Source organism: Chroicocephalus ridibundus, chromosome 6, assembly GCF_963924245.1.
Source record: "Chroicocephalus ridibundus chromosome 6, bChrRid1.1, whole genome shotgun sequence".
Taxonomy (NCBI): Eukaryota; Metazoa; Chordata; class Aves; order Charadriiformes; family Laridae; genus Chroicocephalus; species Chroicocephalus ridibundus.
Window position 1 is genome coordinate 53,823,442 of NC_086289.1, and position 21,404 is coordinate 53,844,845.

The window sequence follows — 21,404 nt, forward strand, 5'->3', positions numbered from 1 at the left end:
TGTCATCTCTGAAACATTTAAAAAGAAAAAAAAAGTGAATAGTGAAAAAAGAGTTTCCATGGAGTATCAAAAGAGATGCTTAGTATAGCTGCTTAGTTTACCTGATTAGAATAAGCTCTGGACTCCAACCTCTTTCTTGCTGAGTTTCAGCAAGTGGCCAAATTGCAATAGTGTTCAGATTTTAGTTCAGGACCACAGTATGTGTTTCTAATGGTTTCTTTCTCTGAAAAGTTAATGTTTGCTTTGAGACAAGCAACTAGCCTGTGGTGAACAAAAGTGAGCATGTCACAACTGCGGGATTCAGCACTGGAGAAAAGAGACAGTGTTAGAGAGCTTAATTTTTGTGAACAACTTTTTGTAGCATTAGATGTCTTCTCTATCTGCAGTCAATTAGATCCATGTCCACATTTCAATAATTAAATCTCTCTGATTAGTCTTTTAAATCCAATTTGAGCTGTGTTTCAAAGAACATGGCTTCTTTGCCTGACGTCTGGATATTCAGTTAATCTGGGCTCCGATTTGGTCATGTAAATTGAGTGTCTCTGGTTTGGATCTGCTTTTTGATGGATAAATACATCCTTGCAAATGGACTACAGATCCATGGCTTGAGCGCTGCGCCATTTATTTGCTCGGTGTGGTTGGTTGTTTTTGTTGTGGGTTTTGTCTTTTGGGGGGAGGTAAACAGGAAAGATGGGGAAAGCAGCGGAGGGCAAACAGCTTAGGAAGTGGTACTGGGATGCGAAACATATATCCTAAGGTGTCAATAGCTATTATGTGGTCCTGCAGCATGCAAGTCAGTAAATGCATTTCTGCTACCTACACAGGGTAATTACCCTACCGTTTATGATGGATAGTTCAGTTTTTGCCAGTGTTTCCATTATTAATTTCTGTTTTCAGGGATTTGTAATACAGAATGAGTCTGTATTTGGGTAATTTTATTAAAGCAGTTTTCAACAAGCTCTTTGGCTGTGCAAGCATGGAAAGAATATTAAATAAAAGGAAAACTCTGAACCCAGGGAACCTAATGTTCTGATAAGTGATGTTAAGCTATCTGATTGCTAATACATTGTATAATTTCTGTTTTGCCACTTATTGCATGTAAAGTCAATGATTTTTCAGCATCAGTAGCTTCAAAACCAAATGTTTTAACCATTGCAATATTAGCCTGAAAATCACAAGATCTTAAATAATGAGTTCTGACATTCTTTTTTTCTTTTTTTTTTTAAACTTACATTCACTAAGCTCATGCTTTTCTCTTTTTTTCTTTTTTTTTCTTTTTTTTTTTTCCTTCTTAACCACCATGAGAGCTCAGTATATATCTTTTTTTATCAATATATGCTGATTTGGTAGGTGAACATACCGTGAAGCGTCAGTAGCATTTTCTGCTTATTACTGGCACTTAAATTCCCACATTGGCTGCATCTACATACTGAAAAGGAATGGGAAGAGCAATGCTTTCAGTGGACTGCACAGGAGTGATCTGTAGTGCGTTACTGTAAACTCTGGTATTCTGACAGCATATCGACATCAACGATGTCCTGCCAAGACCGTTTATGCACATACCTGCCCCTCCTCTCCCCTCTGCACACTGTCAGCAGATAACTGATACAGAGCATCCTCCAGCCCCACTGCTGCACGCAGTTTCAAGGACTTGTCAGAAGCCTGACTGTGTTGGATTTAGGAGTGGAGCTTGCTGTTGGCTCTCCGGCTACCTTTGGAAGGGATGTTTGATAATAGAAAGTAGCTGCATAGACCCAGCATTGCATAACGAGTTTTGTCTCTTAGCTGAAACATTGAAAGGGTGGCCTAGCCATTACTGTGAGCTCAGAAGATGTCAAACGCAGCTCCTGTGCAACTGTCAAAATTTTGGTACTGGTGTCACAGTATTTACAAGCTTATTTAGAATATCAGGTATAGAAGTAAACTAACTAGACAATTGATTTAATGAATAGTTTTTCCAAGATGGTAGCTGGTTAGTGATGTCCTCAGTTCTTGTGTCTGGGCTTAAGCAGAATCCCAGGATATAATGGGTTGTGGCGAGGGAGGCAGGGTGACCTGAGAAAATCCTACCAAGATCAGGGGAGAAGTTTTGGCCTTTTACATCTTCATCCATGTTTGTATGTGATATAATCTACGATGACGAATCTGAATTATTTCATAATGCTCGTCAGCACAGTATCTGTGAACTGCTCATAATGACTCCTAAAGCCTTTTTTTTATTCTCTAAATGAGCGTAAAATCTGGGAATTTGGCTTTGATTTCAGTATAATGAATCTGAATGAAGTTGCCTAATGCAAAGCAAGAAGACTGTGATGAATATGTATGCAGTGCTGCTAGCCTTTTTTATTGTGTGGATGCCTGAGGAGATGAAATGGATGAGCTCCAGACTTCTGGTCTTAGGCGTCAGTTCTTGATGAGGGATGCTTGATAACTTATTTTTGAGGCTTTTAATTGTTTGTTTAGTTGTTTTTTTTAAAGAATTCTTTAAGACAGCTTCCTAGTGATCTGTGATTTTACTAGTATACAGCTTAGTAGTATTTTTCTTTCTCCAGATTAGGGGTTTAGTGAATTAAGCCTTCCTGCTATCTAAATAAAGGAATTTTAAACTTTCTAGTTCTGTTTTTTTAAATCTCAAAACTTCCTATTTAAAAAAAAAAAAGTCAGCAATGGCACTGATATGTCTGAATTAACTGCCTTCCCCCTCCTCTTACCTCCCACCCCAATATATGAATTATATTTTGAGATAAATTAGTTAACTGGTGAGAAAGATATGGAATTATGGTGTGCATTTTACAGTCTTCATCAGTACTTAGTGTATTTTTGTGGCAGTTATTAGAGCTGACGTGGATTTACATTATTCCATTGCAAGCTGTACTTGACAAACACTTTTTGACCTATTTTTTTAAATATAAATGTGATATATATATTGCCTAGTATATTCTGCCATAAAGTTCAACTACATTCTGTAGCTATAAACATTGATTCTGACAATCAAATGCAGCATTTTGATGGATTTTGTGATTTATTTTAGTTTTTCCCAGCAGCTTCAGGTAATTATTTTTTTTTAAATGCTATTTTTTTTCTCTCTCAAATAGAAAACGAAATAAATAGAACCAAACGAGTTTTTATTTTCAATCAGAAAGTAAACAAGTGTGTGCTGTACTCAATTTTTTTTTTTTGGAGTACTCAAAGTATACTGGCTTCTTCCAGAAATTGTCATGGGAAAGAAAAGGTATTTTGGCAGTAGAATAGAGTTCAGTGGGTCTCTTGGAAGTCACATGGGGTGACATGGTCACATGGAAGATAGCTGGCACTCTGGAATAGTCAGGTTAATTGAATGGTTTTGCTTATGCTATGCAACTATGAAATAACCCATGTTACATTCAAACAGTTGTTATCTGAGCTTCAAAATCAACACTTGAATTTAAATAAAGGGTTTCTTTATGAATATTTCAGTTTCAGGTTGTCTGCATGTTCAGTGGGAAGCTGGTGTTTTCAGCTGTTCCTCATAGTCAAAAGGGCTGTGACAGTAGGCTTGGATTTTGCAGTTTGCAACTTGTAGGCTGTTCCCTGCACCTGTAGAGGGATCCACGAAAGTCAGTGGGAGAAAACTGGGACTGTGTAGAAAACAGCAATCGTAAAACATTCTGTAAATAGGGGCACTGGAGCCTTAATTTTGTAGAAAGAAGATGGAAGAGAGATTGTATTCCAACACATGAAGTTTCCTTCAGTTTCACGAACACAGCATAAAACTACAAAAAGACTCTGCTTATTAAACCCTGGGAGAAATTTATTGCTTATAGAACTCCGGTCTGAATGTCACAGCTGTTACTAATTACAACTAGGAGTAATTATACCATCAAAGATTAATGTAATCATACGTTTCAGTGCATACAGGATAATGGAAACACAGTGGATGCATACAGGATGATGAAAGTGTAATGTAATGCACACATTCTTAGCTGGTTATAATAATTTTATGCCTTTATGTAATAGTTTACATGTCTCTATCATTGTACATGTCTCTAATCTGTAAGTCTTCAAAACATCTGAGGGAAAGAAACTGGTTTAACATCCCAGGTCTGCTGCTATCTTTGGATGTTGTCAATGTGTGTTAGTAAAGATTCTTTTATTGGTAACTCCTTTTGCTTTTTTTTCTTCATAATGTATCTCACCTTGGTCTGGTTTTGTGTTTTCCAATAAAACTTTCCAAAGTAGTAGATCCTAAGAGGTAATAACTGTTACTAGATGATGCTGTGTTTCTATTTTTCACTTGTTAAAGATACTACTGTTAGGTTTTAGCTAGAAGGGATTTAATGTTTTGATGCTGTTTTTTCACCATGTGTCTTTTTGAAATCACTCATTTCATTAGTGATTCCACGCTGCTTCTAGACGCAGAGTTATGGAACTCTGGTCTGCAGACTGCTTGTACCTGCAAGGCCGTGGTAAATGGTCTGCAAAGGCAAACAGTCCCTAGGGCCTTTTGGCTGAGAATTTGATGGTGAAAAGGCATATTCGTTTGGGAAGAACCAGAGCTGACAGAGGAAAACACAAGGCAACGCTTTTCTCATGATATTGAAGCCAATGTATTTTTATTTTATGTTTCCCATGAGCTAAGAATGTTTGTGCAGTCAGTTCTTCAGATCTGGCAGTGTTTGATAACTTGTTAAGGAATAGTAAATGGGTCACCTGCTTACCATTTCAGCTGGTTTTTAATATGTTTTCTTATTTCTATCTCTGCTGTGGACCTAGCAAATCACTTTCTGAGACTTTTCCAGTACTCCTGGCACGGATGTAACAGCAGACTTTCTTTGGTGCCCAGATTCAGCAGTTTCTTGAAGGTGTTTCACTCTCTCATCTTCTTTTTAGGAGACAGCCTTAATTATGCACAGTAGTCTTTACCTTTTTTCTCTCTTCAGTGCCAGACTCGGTCTTGCAGTTAAATAACCATTTTAACTTCAAGTGTATTGTTTCTGTCTATTCTTGGTGGCAGTTTAGCATGTATGTGAGGTCTTTACTTTTCCCTTCCTACCAATTGACAGGAATAAATATAAAGTCCTCTCTCTTTCTGTATCCTGTTAACCATCGTTGCATGCTTTCTTACTTTTTTTTTATTATTATTTAAGCTCTGTGATGTTCTGTGAACCTCTCACACCTTATAGGAAAAGGACTTGGAGAACTTTTCCATGAGGAAAATGGTATAACCCAGCTGTGCTTCCCAGGCTTGTTAATAGATCTGTTTTATTGTCTTCTGTTCCAGTGCCAGAGAATTTTGTCAGGCAATCCATAGTGATTGATTCTAGGGAAACAAAACACCATTTCCTCCTGTTTTCAGTCTTGAGTCACATTGTAGCTCTCTCACCAGCGGCACAAAGCAGACAGTCAGGTTTTTTCCCAGCAACTCCAGAATTCCTGCACTTGTCTACAAACAGCTGTACAAGATTAACTGAAAATAACTTTCAGTTCTGGTCTTTATGCCTTAAAAGATGGTTCAGAGACATAGAAATGGCCTGTCATCCTTCTGGATTTGATATGGGACAAAAAAGCCACATCCCAGTCAGTGGATTTTCTGTAACATCACGAGTTTCACAGTGTTTTTCTTGATGTAAGATGCTCCAACGCTACATGGAATTATTTTTTTTTTTGTGACCCTAACTGCTGGTCACCAGTAACAGAGCTTGTGGTTTAGTATTTGATGTATTGTTTACAGTTTGCTCTGTCTTATTTTTCCTTGAAGATGAACATTTACGCTTTCAGCTATCAGAAAATGCTGGAGAACATGAATGTTCTTTCCATTTGCAAACTCCGTAGAAAGCCACGGAGTTTTGTCACTAGTAGAAGCTGACACAGAAATACGTGGAATGGCAATACATTGCTTTTATTCATAAATGCCCAGTATGTTCTGCTAGGTAACAAAAGGAAAAATTAGAGGGATGGCTGCAAGGACTAGCATACTGTCTGTTAGGCAACTTCTCACTTAGTCAGCTTTGCTGTTGAATTCGTTATAACTAATGCTGAAGTATCCCTCTGTTCAAATGCAGAAAATGGCTCGGTCAGTAGAATGTAGTCTTAGAAAGAAATGAAGTAAGATCTCATTCCATAAGTATTACAAAATATGGCATTCCAGATTCTTTCATGTCTTCGTGCTGTGATGTAAACACCTGATTATACCATTGCTGTGTAAATACGATTTTTGTCTAGCAGTTGGGCAGAGATATGATAAGAGGCTATAGCAAAGAAAAGAGAATTTGAAAACTGTTTTCTAGTCAGATTGCCCCCATCATTACGCCGTCTGAGTCTGTGTAGGGCATTCTGCTTTACTTTCGCTGTGGAAAGTTTCTGATGCACAGGAATGGCTGATCTACATAGTTGCAAAGCATTACATGGTACTTGCTACTGAAGAGAATAGCTACAATAGTCTGTTACAGGAAATTATATCAAACACAGATGGCATCCTTCTCCTTCCTCTAGGACAGGGTATTTTTGTGTATTGGGAAGTCATTCAGACAGCATGGATGCACTGCTCTTCCTAGAAATACTGCTCCTCTTGAGGATCTCTGAAAATGACATTCATTCAGTTCTCTTCCCATCTGCATTCTCCATTAGTTGTCTGCAAGTCTACACGTGCTTCATACTGAACTTTTTCCTCCGTGGGACTGTGTGAAATAAGTCAGATATTTAAAAACAACATGAGAAAGAGGGAGGGCGATGAGTGGGGGTTGAAAAAGGCTGCTAGGACAAGTACGTTGGATGGAGAAGAAGAGGTGATGGAAAGGCATGGTTGAAGTAAGAACATTCCGGTTGGAGTGGCTTGCTGGGGAGAAGTGAGGTCTTGTAAAAGAGTTACTTCCTAATAAAGCACATCCACATTCCAAAATGTGGGCATCCACAAGGCATGTGAGTCCTGGTAGGCCTGACAAAGTAAAGCCATGCTGAACTCTCTTCTGTCACAACCTAAAAACCAGCCAAGGTGTATTCACCCTTTCACTGCAAACAAATTCCAACAGTTAATCTTGTCTCGGAGAAACCACCACAACTCCATCCTCTGGTCCTTAAGAATATGAATGACGTCCATCAAGTTATTCAGGTGTGTCTGTATAAGGCAATTAATTCTGTGTTATATCAGTGTCATATTACATAATATGAATGATAGCAATTTTATTGAAAATGATGACTAATTATTTTCAAATCTTAGGTGAAGATACGCATCTTAAGTGAAGTAGTTTTCAGATTTCTTTCTGTTATCTCCTAATCTCATGCTGCTACAGCTGAGTGAACACGGATGATATACTGAAACAGTAACTGAATATCCTACTCCCTCTTCATTGTGTTTGTACTTCAGGTAATATTGTTTTGGAATCAAAAACCTTGGATATCTTTATTTTGAATTTGTTGCATTAGGTCATTAGGAATCACTGAACCGGCAAAATCCAAAGTAGATTTGAATCACTGTAATGAAATCTATTTAGCCATAGCAAGAGCTTATCCGATGAATATCATGTCTTCTTGGAACAAGAGGAGTAATGTGGGTTAGCGTGGGTCGATTTTATCCTAAGTGGTTGGAAATATACTACTGACTTAGAATATTTGTGAAGCTCACTCCCCCTGAACAAAAAAAAAGAAAAATCTACAAAGAAACAGTAATAGTAGCAGTATGCTGTTTCTAAAGCAGTTTTAATTCTATGGGTAGATCAGCCACATTATTTGCAGTGCACTGCATGTTTTGATGTATTTTGTGAAGGGTTTAAGCCTTCAGTATTTCTCTCCTTTTTGGTTAAGATCCCTGTTGATTCATTTTCAAATTCTCCATGAGCGAAAGGACAAAAATGTCCTTGATCAAAATATTTTTCTTCTGATAACTATCCTATCATAATGTAATGCAAAATTAATACTGCATTACTTAAAAAGAAACATTACCACCACATTTCCTTCGTGGAATACTGAAATATTTTGCTGTTCTCAGAAGTTTCGTCCTTTGTTTTTTGTACATGATAATTTTATTTTTTTTTTTTTTTCAAAATTGGTGCGTTTTCCCCAAAGCACTCTGACTGCTAAGCCAGCATCCTTTTACAGAATATGGTGCCATTGAAAACTTTCTTACTGGCTCTGCATCTTTGGCTGGGTGCAGACAGCTGACCTTTGGGTGAACTTCTTGTCATTTGCTTCCCCTATTTGTTAATGATTTGAGATTTCGTGGAGGATTTGTATGGCAGCAGAACAGGAGATGAACAATAATGTATGTCCTCATTAAATCTTCAGTATTTCTTTTTCATTGGACTTCTCTTTGAATGGAAAGAACTAAGCCCTTATTCAACAGTTACTGGGTTCAGAATTGTTCTTCTTAAGTAACCAAGTGCCTACTGTACTTCTTAATTTGCTTTAGTGAAAGGATTACACAGCAGCATTATTTGGAGTTTAGCATAGGGGCTAGCAAGCATATGTTTGCTTGTTTGGGGTTTTTTTTTCTGTTTTCCCTGAAATGGCTTTTTCCACTTTCCAGGTTGATGGAAAGTTGCTTGATTATATGCTGTCCAAACAGAATAGGAATAGCCAGAGATCTTTTTTATCACTTTTCAGTCCAGTACACTAGACTGTTGCCTCTGTTTCCCATCGATAACCGGCTATTTTGTCACTACCTTCCAAATTCCTTATGTAATTTAATATCAAGGGTTTTTAAAATATTATATGAAGCTTCTGGCACTTCTGCTTCTTTCCCCTTTCTGAAGACTTAGTGTATTTTGCTGACTTCTGCAGTGGTTTTTAATTTTGTTTTTCTTTCTCCTTGTTTGTTCTCCTCACTTTCCTGCCCTCCTTTTTTATCCTATAGCAGAGTGTTGTTTTTATTTCTGAGCTTGTATTGATGGGCTTCTATTGATCTTGCTTTTTTTATATGAGCATAAATAAATTTATGTACCTCACTTATGAGAGGAGTAATGTTTTTGCTGTAAAATCATTGTTCAGATAATATTATAAAATTACTGAAACTGATATTAAAATGTCTTTTTGTATCACCCCACACTTTTTAAAGTGAAATTGCAGACACTGGGGAACTTTGAATTCAATTCTGAAGTGACATGTACCTATGCATTTAACATATGGCAGCAGCTTTGCTTTTTCTGGCTGGGGTTCAAACTCTTGAGTCTCCATTCCTGTTTCTTTGCTCATTGAAACTTCCAGTCACTTTGGATGGATCTAAGGAAAGGCTATTAGGAAATAAATGGCAAAATAATGGTTAATGTAATCAAAAGTATATGAAATGTAGTCTAAATGGGGTAGTTAACTGCTTTCTGGTGCTTTCCGTTTCTGGATCATCAACACCATTCCAACAGGGATTTTTTTTATTTTTTATTTTGAAAATGTAAAGATACTTTGCTTTGGGTTTGCTTTTTCCATTGCAAATGAAACACTTATTTTTATCGTCTTTGCCATTGATATCATAAGAAATGAATGAAATGTTCCGATTGAATACCTCGTGTGCAATCACTATGCAATGTCCCCTTATAATCAGTAAACAAATGTTAATGGTTTATCACATTCACATCACTTCTAGGATTATGCTCATGAGTAGCCCTGTTTGCATGTAACTTTTTATGTAATGAGAACAGCATGACAGCTCATAAAAATGTCTTTTGTTTTTATTAAGCTTCATTTTTTCTCTGTAGAAAAATAAGTCCTATACAAAACACATCCTTTTTTGGTTTTCAGTTCAAATATTTTATTCCCATTTACAGCAAAGCACTGATCTTAAGATATACCCCATGCTTTTTTCCAAAGCTTCTTCTGTAGGTCTTTCTTGAGTTGTTTTGCATTTGTCTTTCTGTTCCTTAGGCAACATGTTCAAACTGCCTGATGCACATGCTCACCTTTATCCCAATGTCAAATGGGATTGTTCTAAAAAGATCCACTGACAGAGTGAAAAGGAACAAACAAATCCATCAGCTTGCAAAAATGAGGGTTAAAAAGCCTGGAAATGTTAGCATTTAAATTAGACAGTGTCGATCTCCTGCCAGCCCTCTACTTTCTCTGCTCAATTCTTGTGAACTGGTAGGATATCAAATTAGGCAAGTTAACCTCTTGAAGCTATTAGAGGGAAGCTGTCTTGTCTCCAGTTCCCTGCTGACTCAGGAGAAAGAAGCTGGCAGGTTGAGCTATGAAGTGCATGTTTTGGGTGGACAGCATCCTCAGATTTATTTTTTTTCCCACTCTGCTGCAAAGTGAAGAATAAATTTTAAGTACTGATTCTGAAGTAGTACTGAAGTGATTCTTCATGCTCTGTGTATCCTACTGTTAAAAGAATTAGAAGTATCTTAAAGCATTTATAGACAGGATATGCAGAGGAAGGTGATTTGCACACTTGGAGCCTGTTAAACTTGACACTATCACTACTGAAATCACCAGGTACACAAAGAACAGGAGGCTCACTTAAAAATCACGAGATGAGAAACTGTTATTTTTAGTTGCCCTGTAATTTGTGAGCCGTTACAACTTTTAAAGCAGATCTTGGCAGCCATGAGAGCTAGAGGCCCTACTTTAAAAGCTGAGATTGTCGTATAAATGCTTCACTCTGCAGCATACCCTTCGAGAAAGGCACTTAATCTTGTGAGACCCCTGCAGTTATTGGGAGCTGGCAACACTTTGGTTTCTAACCAGGTGGGGAGGAAAAGCATATTTATGCTGGGCTAAGCTTTCTGCCTGTGCGAACAGAGTTTGGTACCTGCTTAGAAACAGGTGAAGAAACTAATGGCTACTTTGAACTCCTAGTTTTAAAGACTGTACCCCACCAGCTAAAGAATAATTTCCAGATCTGCACAATGCTGGGATCTAACTCTTTAATGGTCGGGAAAGAAGCACCCGTGTCTTCTGTACAACCAAAACTAGGCATGGTGAGCAGGCAAATTGGTAGCATGGTCCAAGGCACTGTGCTGCGTATCTATAGCATGTAGTGCTGACAGGAGATGTGCCACAAATCCATGATGCAATGTGAAGCAGTCTTAGAAAAACATCATACTGCTCTGGAATACTGCTACCTCCTTCCAGCAGAAGGAATAGTTCAAGATTATGAGTTTGGTAGTTTTATTCCCAAAATAACTCTACTTGTGCAATACCAAGAAACAATGGGCCAAATTTAAATTACTATTTTCCTTTTTATTCCTCAGTGAAATATACTATTTTGTCTTACAGGAGTCTTTAAGCTTCAGGGACCACTGTAGGCATGGCAAAGTCAAACAAAAACGTTTAGTTTAGTTATAATTATTTCTGTCTGGTACCAATTAGGAAACCAGAGACTCTAAACCAGTTTGTAAGTAGCAATAAAGCTACATTTATTGAGCACTTTGGATTGTTATACACTTTAAAATCAATAGTTCAAAAGAAATTTTTCAGGGAGAAATCTTTAAGGAGAAAGATAAACTAACAATGAGAACTTAAACTCTGAATGGAATCCAGTTACCGTACCAAGGTGACCTTTTGGCTTTTTAGAAAAAAATAACCTACCATCTTTTGCTTAATAGTAAAAGCCTACAGTATATTAGCTTACAGTAGTATTTCAGTAGTCTCTGTAAAAATAATTAAGAGGAAAAGGTAAGAAGAATTGCATGATGTAGCTGATATTTGGTATAAGAGAATAAATGAGATGGATGGCTCTATTTTATAATTCCATAGTTGCTGCTCAGGATGCTGAAAGGGCAAAGCTGCTGTTGCTCGGTGCTGTGTCGTAGCTCGTTTTGTTCTGTTCTCTTTCTTTGGCCACCTAATTACGGTTTGTCTGCAGAAGGGAACAGGATGATCTATGATGAGTGCTGTGCCTCTGGCAGATGGGCATTGCTGTCATACTCTTGGGCTTTCATTTGCATGTTTCTTATATCTCTGTATTTGCAGAGGAAGATTCTTAGAATACGTGAAACTTTCAATTATTTGTTACATAGCAAACTGTTTTAAAGATACATTGAAGTGTTGACCAAATGGTCAAATCTGAGTTGTTTTTTTCAAATGAGGTTAGCCACTGTGGTGCATACTAGGATTGTACTCGGACCGTCTCTTTTAACAGGCACTAAATTCCAGTTCACTCTTGCTTCTCAGTTGTGTATGCCTTGACCTGATTATTGGGAAGAGGCTGGAGCATTCCCATCTGTGTGAAAAGATGCCTGGTGCGTACTCACGCTGGATGATGTGAATTTCTCTGAGTAGTGTTAAGACCAGCATGTACCTCTTTAGAGTGTGTGTAACTCCAGCGCTGCCAATGTACTTGTCCTGTGGACTCTCACAGTGTTAATGCTGTCTGTGGTATGTGCTCTCTGGGGCTGCTCTGAGGAATTCTGATGTCAGCTTGGTGCTATCCTGCACACTATCAAAACTTGCACTTATCTCTCTCTCTAGCTTTTTTTTTTTTTCTCTTTAAACTAAAAAGCGTAATGTTTGCAGGCAATGTTACTGTGGAAATCCACTGTATATTGAACAGCAAAGGATGAATCTGCCATGGAAGTGTGTTGAACCTAAATGTTTGATGTGATAAAAACTGCTGATGTGGCTGTAGGAGAATGTTAGCTGAGGAAATACAGGGATTACTGCACGGTCAGTTTGTGATACTTAGATCATACATACACGTATCTTAGACCTGTTAAGTTACTTATGAAAAATAACTCAGTTGTATATTAATGGGTATTAATTTCCTTAATGTGATGTTATGAAAAGGATTTCATCAAAGGCTTGATTAGCACTGCTAATTAGCTTTAATTAGCACTGCTTCCACAGTCAACAGATCAGGTTTATGTGACTTGCTGAACAAGGGTTAAAGAACTAGATGAAAAAGTATAAATACAAGAGGTGTCTTTGAGATAAAAATCAAAAATCTCCCAGATTGGAATGAAATAAAGTAGAACCTACACTTGAATGCTTTTGACTGCACACTCATATGAATAATCAAAACGTGAAGAAGATCAACTTGCAAACCTTCATCGAGAGTGGAATATTTCTGAGGCCGGTGAGCTGAGAAAGGGAAGAGAGCAGGCAGTGAGGACACCCACGGGCACACCAAAATGAAGTTCTACGTGGCAGGTTTCTGCTTGGGGGCTGCCAAAATTCCTAGCACAATGAGCATTTTTTCCTCTCCAACCCACAGCTCTTGTGGTGAAGCGGAGACTTTCACAACAAAAACTCTCTGAACTGAAACAATAAATACTGCTTGTTTTTGGGATGGAAATGGTGTGCAACAGGAGGGGAGGAAAGGGTGAAATGAACCTTGACTTCAGACATCAATGTTAGAATTCAATTTAAAGGAAAGTAAACATCTTAATGTTTTAGTGTAATTATAGACTTAGGACAAGTTTATTTTAGGAATTTTTAGGTTTTTATATATTTTTTATTTATATTTTTATTTTTATCTTGAATTCAGTAATGAGAAGTTTAAGGTCTCTTAATTGCACCCATTTCCTTTTGTTTCTCTTTGTACCCTTTGTTTCTGTTAAGCCTTGTAAATTCATAATCTATTGTGCCTTTACGTCTGTCTAAACACAAATGGGGTTTCTGATATTTTTAGCACCCTGAAAGAATTTGTAAACTATGACCCCACAGTTGATACTGATGGTTCTGACTGACCATGATTTGTTTTGGGCTGTCTGTCCTTTCAGTGGCTGGTTACAGTAGCGCCGGTGTAGGGGGCTGAGACACCAGTTTCAGTTGCAGGATTTAAGAAATAATTGGTTTAAAGATGAATTTTCTTTGAAGTTAGCAATAAAATGGGCTGGCAAGCACTGTTCTTCTATGCTTGTGCCTATAAATAGCACAATTTTTCTTTTTAAGCTTTGATAAAGGCTTGAACCAGTTGAAATGCCTGCTTTCTCATGTTCCAGCCACTAGCAATGAAATGGCTTTAATATTTAAGTAACTGGTTTTATTAGGCTCTGTTAGGCTTTAATAGGTGTTCCTGGAGTGCTGTTGACTTGCTTTTTATTGGTTAGCTGAGAGAAAAAGCTTTTATTCTTTTCCAGCAGGACCCTGAGGGCGTCATTCAACACCCTGGGGCAAGATGCTGAGCCAAACTCAGCAATAGGAGCCAATGGTAAATCTGGATTTGAGGGAAATACAGCAGGTTAGATCTCAGCTGCGCCCTCAATTTGTTAAGTTCCAGTTTTTACGCATTCAAAACATAATCATCAGATGCTGTTTCCTATGGATTACCTTTGAAATATGTTTATTCACACAGGGTCATTTCTGTTGGTGCTTTGAGCTGGACTAACTTTTGTGTGAAGGATGATTCTGATAAGTTATCTCCTTGCCCTACATCAAAGACAACTTTGTCACTTTCAAAGAAATATTTTGAAGAAATAAGGAACAATAGTAAAATTTGTACCATAAGACATTAGGTCTTATGTGAAAGTAGGACTTGAAGAGACTTACTGTCCTACGATCCTAATGCTGTGAAGCATCATCTTGGCAGGAGTAGACGAAAATGATTTTCATGTTAGGCTGGACAAACAAAACAGAAATGTCATTTCCACTAGCGTAATGTTGAGTCCTTTACAATTTATAGTGGCATCTTTTTGTATTTGTTGGTAGGTTTGGGAAAGAATAAGAAACTTCTGGCTACTTTAAAATCAACAACAAAAAAGCAGCAATAATTTTTGCTAGTTGGAATGTTGAGCTATGCATTTTAGGTTTGGGCTGATCATTTGAATTCAGGAAAGAATGCATATTTAGACTCTATCCTAAGCTGTAGGATCCCTATTAGCTACACAAAAAGCATATTCCAATAAGGAATGTTGAGGCATCTTTTGTTCCCAACAAGTGTTACAACTCCACTCCAAAGGGCTGCGCTGCAACTGGGACTTGGGCTAAAGCCTCCTCCCTTTAGGCTCACAAAGGTCGAGCAACGGCCAAGATGGGTCAGTGCAAAATGGGATTTTGGAGATGTTTATACTTGCTGGAGCCTTATGATGATATGATACCCAGTCCAGGACAATTGCTTGTATGTAAATTATTAGTATTAAACTTTTTTTAGGCAATACTGTTTAGAGTAACTAGGTGTATCCATTGAAAGGTTTTTTTACATAGTAACTAGGTTAGTGAATGCTTGCAGAAACTAGATTTTGCGTAAGTATAGATATCAAATGAATTGTTTCTACCATAGAGATGCAATCATATGTAAGCTAGCTGCACAAAATACATAAGCTTGATGCATTATTCTATGATCCAAGGAAAATTAATGCAATTTTGGAATTTAAATTTTAGAATTAAAATTTTTTCCCTCCAAATTGTGGAGTAATTTTTGGAGTTTTTATTATTTAATCTCTAAAAGTCTGAAGTAGCAAAAAGATTATTGTTCGATGAGGATAATGTACGTGTCTTAAAACATTTCCTTAAAAATAAAAATAACCGTAAAATACATTTACAGTTAAAAGACTTCTTCCAACTGATTTTGCTGAAAATAATAAAGGAAAAGTATCATCTTTTACCTAAGATGTGGCAGAGGAAATACCATCTGAAAAGAGGTGTTGGGTTTTTTTTATAGAAAGCTTTGTGCATATGAATCTAGGTTATAATAAAGTAACTACAGTATTTGCTGTCAAATTTGTATTCTAGGCTATTAAACAGTTCAGAACTGAAATCTGTATGTGTGTTTTTCTGAGTTTTCACATTTTTTTTCTGTTATTGCTTTCAGCAACTACTGTTGTCAACTGGGCACTCATGATATTTTTCTTTTGCACAGAACTGTTGATGGGTTGTGAACACTGCTTCAGGGTTAATTTTCTGAAGTGGTGTTTTGAAGTGTAGTTATTTTTGTAAGTCACTAGTCAGAGTAAAGCAGACAGACTAACAAAATGTGAAATATTAGGGCTGCTGGGGATGGATTGAAGGCTAAATATAATTACATTGAAACAACAGGATGAATGATGTCAAGGTCAAAATAGAACTCATGTAATTTACAGTCCAATTTGATGCACTTAGTCTTCTGACTCTAGCAGGTCCAGGACATTGAGCGATGGACATTTACTGGTTAGTATTTTAAATATTACTAGAAAGAGGAGTTTAGTAACAGAATTCATTGTTTAATGTAAAAGTGTAAAAGATAGTTTGATACAAAGGCTAAATAATGTGAAGCTCTACTTGCTAAAGATTTTATTTATTTATTTATGGGAGGTCCAAAGGCATAGGTGGAAATAGATTGTCCCTTTCAGTAAAAATGTATTTAGGATGAGATCAGGGAAGCAGAATCCTGATTTCTGATGGCAATTTTCCCCAAAACACTTTCTAATCCCCAAGTCGTAAATCCTAATGGCATGGTGGGACATGTCCTTCTAAAGCAAAGCATCTGTGTGTGACTCCTCTAGACCTTCATCAGATTCTGGCTGTTCCACTCCACTCTTAGCTGTTTGCTCAGCAGTGGCTGCCTGCCTGTACTTAAGGGATCTCTTTGTAGAGGAGACAGTAGAGAACATGCTGCCTGGATCCAGTAACTCTCTATCAATCAAACGTGTGACAAGAGATGGAGAAACTCCTTGTTTTGCTCATTCAGACATGAGGACAGCTCTTCTCATTCAACCCCTCTTTTGTCCTCCTCACAGAGGTGCATTCTTGTGTCTTGGATGGGGCATTTTACTGATAGACAGACACAAAAACTGAGCCTCATGTGAGCTGCACATCCTCCACGACTGAATTGGAAAGAAGAGTCTCCAGTAGTGCCCGAGTTGCTACACCTGAGAAGACTTAAGTATCTGTTTCTCTCAGAAGTCACCTCACTTTCATTTTACTAATGTATACGTATTAGAATGCATCATGTGCTTGTGTAAGCACAATTTGTAATGCACACGGGTATTTTATAATGGCTCCTGTTTTTTCAATTTTCTTCCAGGTACCTGCTGACTCTAATAATACTCAAATCAGGCAAATTTTGAAGGCAAAAAGCAGTTTCTTCTGCCCTCAGTATGAGGTAGGATACTGACTGTTTTTAAGATACATCAGTGTTGCAGTGTAAATGAGGGATGCCCACAGTATCCCTAAACTGGCTGTGTATATACTGGATGGAGCCTAATTGCATTTGCACAGGTATTTGCTCTTCCTGCTCTAACAGGGGGGTTTGTACACTGCTCTGTGGCTGCAGATCCTTGTGTTGAAAGGATGACACACCCTGCACTTTTTCGCTGTGCCAGCTCCAGCTTTCGGAAAGCCCATTTCTCTCTGGTCTTTTCCCCCTCTAGTCCGATCCTTTTCTAGCTGTGACAGCAGCACAGAGGGCTGCTGATTCCCAGAAACGAAGTTCATTGATATTTACCACAGTGGATTGGCTTTTGATAAGTTGTGTGACGAATTCGGGATCACCTCTAATTATCCAAAATACATTTACCTGTGACTATTAACAGTGACCAGTATAAATTACCTATAGATAAATATGAAACCTCTTGCCAACTCAGGCCACCATTGCAAACTGTGAGAAATCTGATAGTTTTTATATATATATATATATATATAAAAAAAGTAATATATAATCATTGAATTTTATGGATATTTTTGTGTATATACATTTGCATATATACATTTTTAATTTTGCTTCTGTCTTATTGCAGAATTGCTAGAAAAATTAGCTTTTTTCCAAAAGAAAATGGGTGAAGAAAACTCTAGAAAGTTGGAAAGATTTGTTTGGCTTTCAGCTAGAATAAACATGTCAAGTTAAACATCCTAATCTAGGCAATTTAGTTCAGCTCTGACATTTTTGCCTTAGGCAGTGATTGGAAAATTGTGGTTTATGTCATGGCCAACCAGCTAAGCTGCCTAATTTTGATCTTGAAATTTCCATGATCAACATATTTTGCTTTGTTTTGTCCTTGAAATTGAAACCTCTTTACTCTGCCTGGTTTTTAGCTAATTAATATTTTCCACTCTTCCAAAATGTTTGTACTTACCATGAAGTAATGAGGAATTGGCCCTTCTGTAAGGCAAATGTAGTTTATGGTGAACTCTGAGATATTTTTACAAATGCTGCAGGTTTTATTCCTGGTTCCTCTTCTTGATTGAAGAACTTTCCTGGAAATCTCTCATGTATTTTACTAAGCAGTCACAAACTACTAGGAAAAACAGTATGCCATTCCTTTACAAGGCACCAGACTTTTCACTGTGAAAGGATGACAAACAGCAGCCATAAATTGAAACAAACCAGGTTCAGATTGGATAAATTTTTTTTTGTTTTGTTTTAAATACATGAGGACGGTGAGGCAGAAGAACAGGTTACTTAGAGAGATTATGCAGTCTCCATCCTTTGAGGGTTTTAAGACCTGACTATACAAACCTTTAGCAACCTGATCTGACCTCATAGCTGACCCTTCTTTGAGCAGGAGTTTGGACTAGAGACTTCCTGAGGGTCCCCCAGGTCTCTTCCAGGGTGATTATTATGACAAGTCACCCAATCGCTCTGACAAACATACAAAACCAGACACTTTTATATGCAAGGAATCTGTATGTATGTTAGGTATAAAACATTTGGTCTGAAAATCAAAATCTCTGAAAACAAAGCTATGCCTGAGATACTTGAGCAGAATGAGCAGTTAAAATTGTGCCTATTTTAAAAATGCGTTGGCAGGCACTTTCTTCCCTCTACTGCTGTCCATTCATGGGAGCTTTTCTGCTATTTCTTGCCTTAAAGACCAATTGTCTTCATCCTTTCTTGCTTGCTTAATCAGACGTGGAAGCACCTGTCTCAGAATTGGTTGCGATTTGACAGCACATTACAACTTGAGGCTCCTTTTTCATTGCATGAATATGTTAAAATATATATTCTGGGATATGCCCGAGAAGTTACATTTATGCATTGAAGATGTTTCTATTTTTTTTCTATGAATGTCTGTAAAGGCCTGTTTGAGGTACCAAAAAATGCAGATTTTTAATAGAAGCGAGATTTGACAGTCACTTGTAGAATGCACTGCAACATTTATTGATATATGACCTACTGAGGCATGTATTTATATGCACTCTTAAAGACTGTCCTTTAGTCTAATTCAGGGTTACACAAGCTGAATGAGGATGGATTTAAGTGTGTACAGACCACTTATCCTGCCATGCAATGGCTATATCATATATACAACCATTAAAGGTTTTGGGGCTCCTGTTAGTGAGAATTGGTGGAAGGCAATAAATAGCAAAAGCGCAGCCAAGAATTATCTCATGTGTTGAGTGTTATCCTGCAGGGCAGAACTGCTGCTGTCTTTGAGCAGCATTTTTCTTGCCTTGGTTTCTTATTTCTTCTCTCCTTCACCAGGTCTCTGGCACAGATCTGCTAACCTGCTGCTTCTGGCACAAGGGAGTCTACAACAAGAGAGAGGCAGCAGCATCACTGCTACAGGTATGTATGATGTGGACACCAGCACGGGAGAGCGTGAGTCTCAGTGTGAGAAAGCTAACAGATTGCATATGTTATTCAGCAGACACCAAAATGTTAAAAGAGGAAGAAAAGGTAACTGTTTTCTGGTAAAATGTCATATTACTTTCATAGCGGCATATAATGCCTTAGCATTATAAATGCAGACGGAGACAGTATTTCAAATTTTCATACTTTGGACACATTTTACTTTCTACATGGGCCAGCTGATAACAAACCAGTACTGGGTTTGCCTCCATTAGTGAACTGTGCAACCAGTAAGGAAAGAATTACCAAACTCAAAGGGGAAGATGAAAGATCTGATTGCCTGATAGGATGATTACAGAACAGGAAAGGAAGCAAAGTCAAACTAAAGAAAGCGTCTCTTTACTAGGAAGGATATGGTCTTACTAGTGTAGAAAGGTTTATTTCTAACTCTCAAAGCATAGCACTTCTTGGCTTGCTTGGAAAAGAATCCTGCTCTATTCATACAGACCTTTTTTTCCCCCTCTTAACTAGAGCTCTGTTCAATCCTTTGTCTGTTGGTCTGATGACTTTCTATTCCTCAAATTATTTTGCTTTTAAATGTAATTGCTGGCTTACCTCTTTTGAAGTCTGGCTTGTGACTTAAGTTGCACAAAGAAAGTTCAGAGAGATTTCACTGAGCTTTAAATTTCAACTGGCAAGAAAAAACAGCATAGGCATACCATTTCTTCCCTCATGATAGTGGCATAGGCATAGAGTTTTAAATAAATTGATTCTTACCGTCTTTTTAAACTTTATTTTTAAAAAACAAACAAACGACAAAAAAAACCCCCAGCTATTCCCCACTTAGCTCTAGGATCTTTTGGAAAAGTGTAATAATGATGTTAAAACAGACTAAACTTAATCTGCAGCTTTCTCAGCTCTCACTGTTGGGTACAGGGATACAGAGTATTTAGTTAATGAAAACATATATACATATATATATATATATATACACACACATGCATGCTATTTTTTTAAAATTTATTTCCCTGAAAGGACAGCATCCAAATGAAATTCATGTTGTGAACCGATTTTTCTTTACCTAGGTTATTGTTATTGCTTTTATTTACCAAAGGAAAGAACTAAAATAAATTGCAGTTTACTTATCAGTAACCGTTGTTTAAAGGGCTTCAGGTAGCTGATGTTATTTTAGGCATTATGTGTCTCTGGTCGTTATTTAACATCAAGTTCCTACTAACCCTTTGTTTAGTTGTCCTGATTCTGCTGCTACTAAGAGAGTTAAGCTAAGGGGAGTTGAGAAATCCTGTTTTAAACTTTCCTATAGGGAAAGCCCAGTGCATTTGGTAGTAGAAAAAGGGGGGTGGGGGTGGTGCCAAGAGAAAGAGAGTGGAGTTTGCAGCTCCTGCAGAGTTTGTTTGCTGTGCAGACTTGACGACTTACTAGTCCACTAAAAACAAACAAAAAAGCCTGAAAGCAACATTATTCTCCAGCAGCCAACACAAAACAAAGTATCCAAACGAAAAAAGACCAATTGAAAATAACACTGGCGTGACCCAGAGCAGCTGCAGTGATAATGGGAAAGCTCCACGGAGGCTTGCCCTCTGACTTGCACAAATGTCGTGCTGCCCAGGGAGTAATACTGGAGGAAACCTGTTCTCCTTTCTGCCTCAGAAATCTCTTGTTTCACTTTACACTAGAGGTGTTTCTTTAGATACATATAATCTCAAACTCAGAGTTCATCCCAAAATAAGAAATCTAGTTTCATGTTGCTGCATGAATACCCCCAAACAGTGCTGGGATTCCCAGGTAGAGCCCCTTGTGTGAGCTATATATACTTTGAGTTATTTATTCTTATGTGAAGTAAACATTTGATTTATATTGATTTAAGAAAATCCTGCCCCTCCACTCATGTGCATGTGTAAGGATATTCTTAATTCTCTGTAATGGCTGAGGAGACTCGGACCCACATGGCTCAGGGTCAGTCGTGTTACTCAAATCCAGTATAGAAAAACCTTGTTACACAACAGTTAAACAGTTTTTTAGTTTGGTTTTTTTTCTTTTTTTTCCTTTTCTC

General features: G+C 37.6%; 1 protein-coding gene across 2 annotated transcripts in view; it reads left to right on the top strand.

Moving 5' to 3' along the window:
• The window catches only part of SPSB4 (splA/ryanodine receptor domain and SOCS box containing 4), a 185,027-nt gene that overhangs the window by 29,478 nt on the left and 134,145 nt on the right, over positions 1-21,404 (top strand). For both annotated transcript variants that reach the window (XM_063339901.1, XM_063339903.1), the window contains exons 5-6: positions 16,847-16,924; positions 19,244-19,327. The gene's annotated coding sequence lies outside the window, so the exon portion shown is untranslated. The remainder of the gene's footprint in view (positions 1-16,846; positions 16,925-19,243; positions 19,328-21,404) is intronic.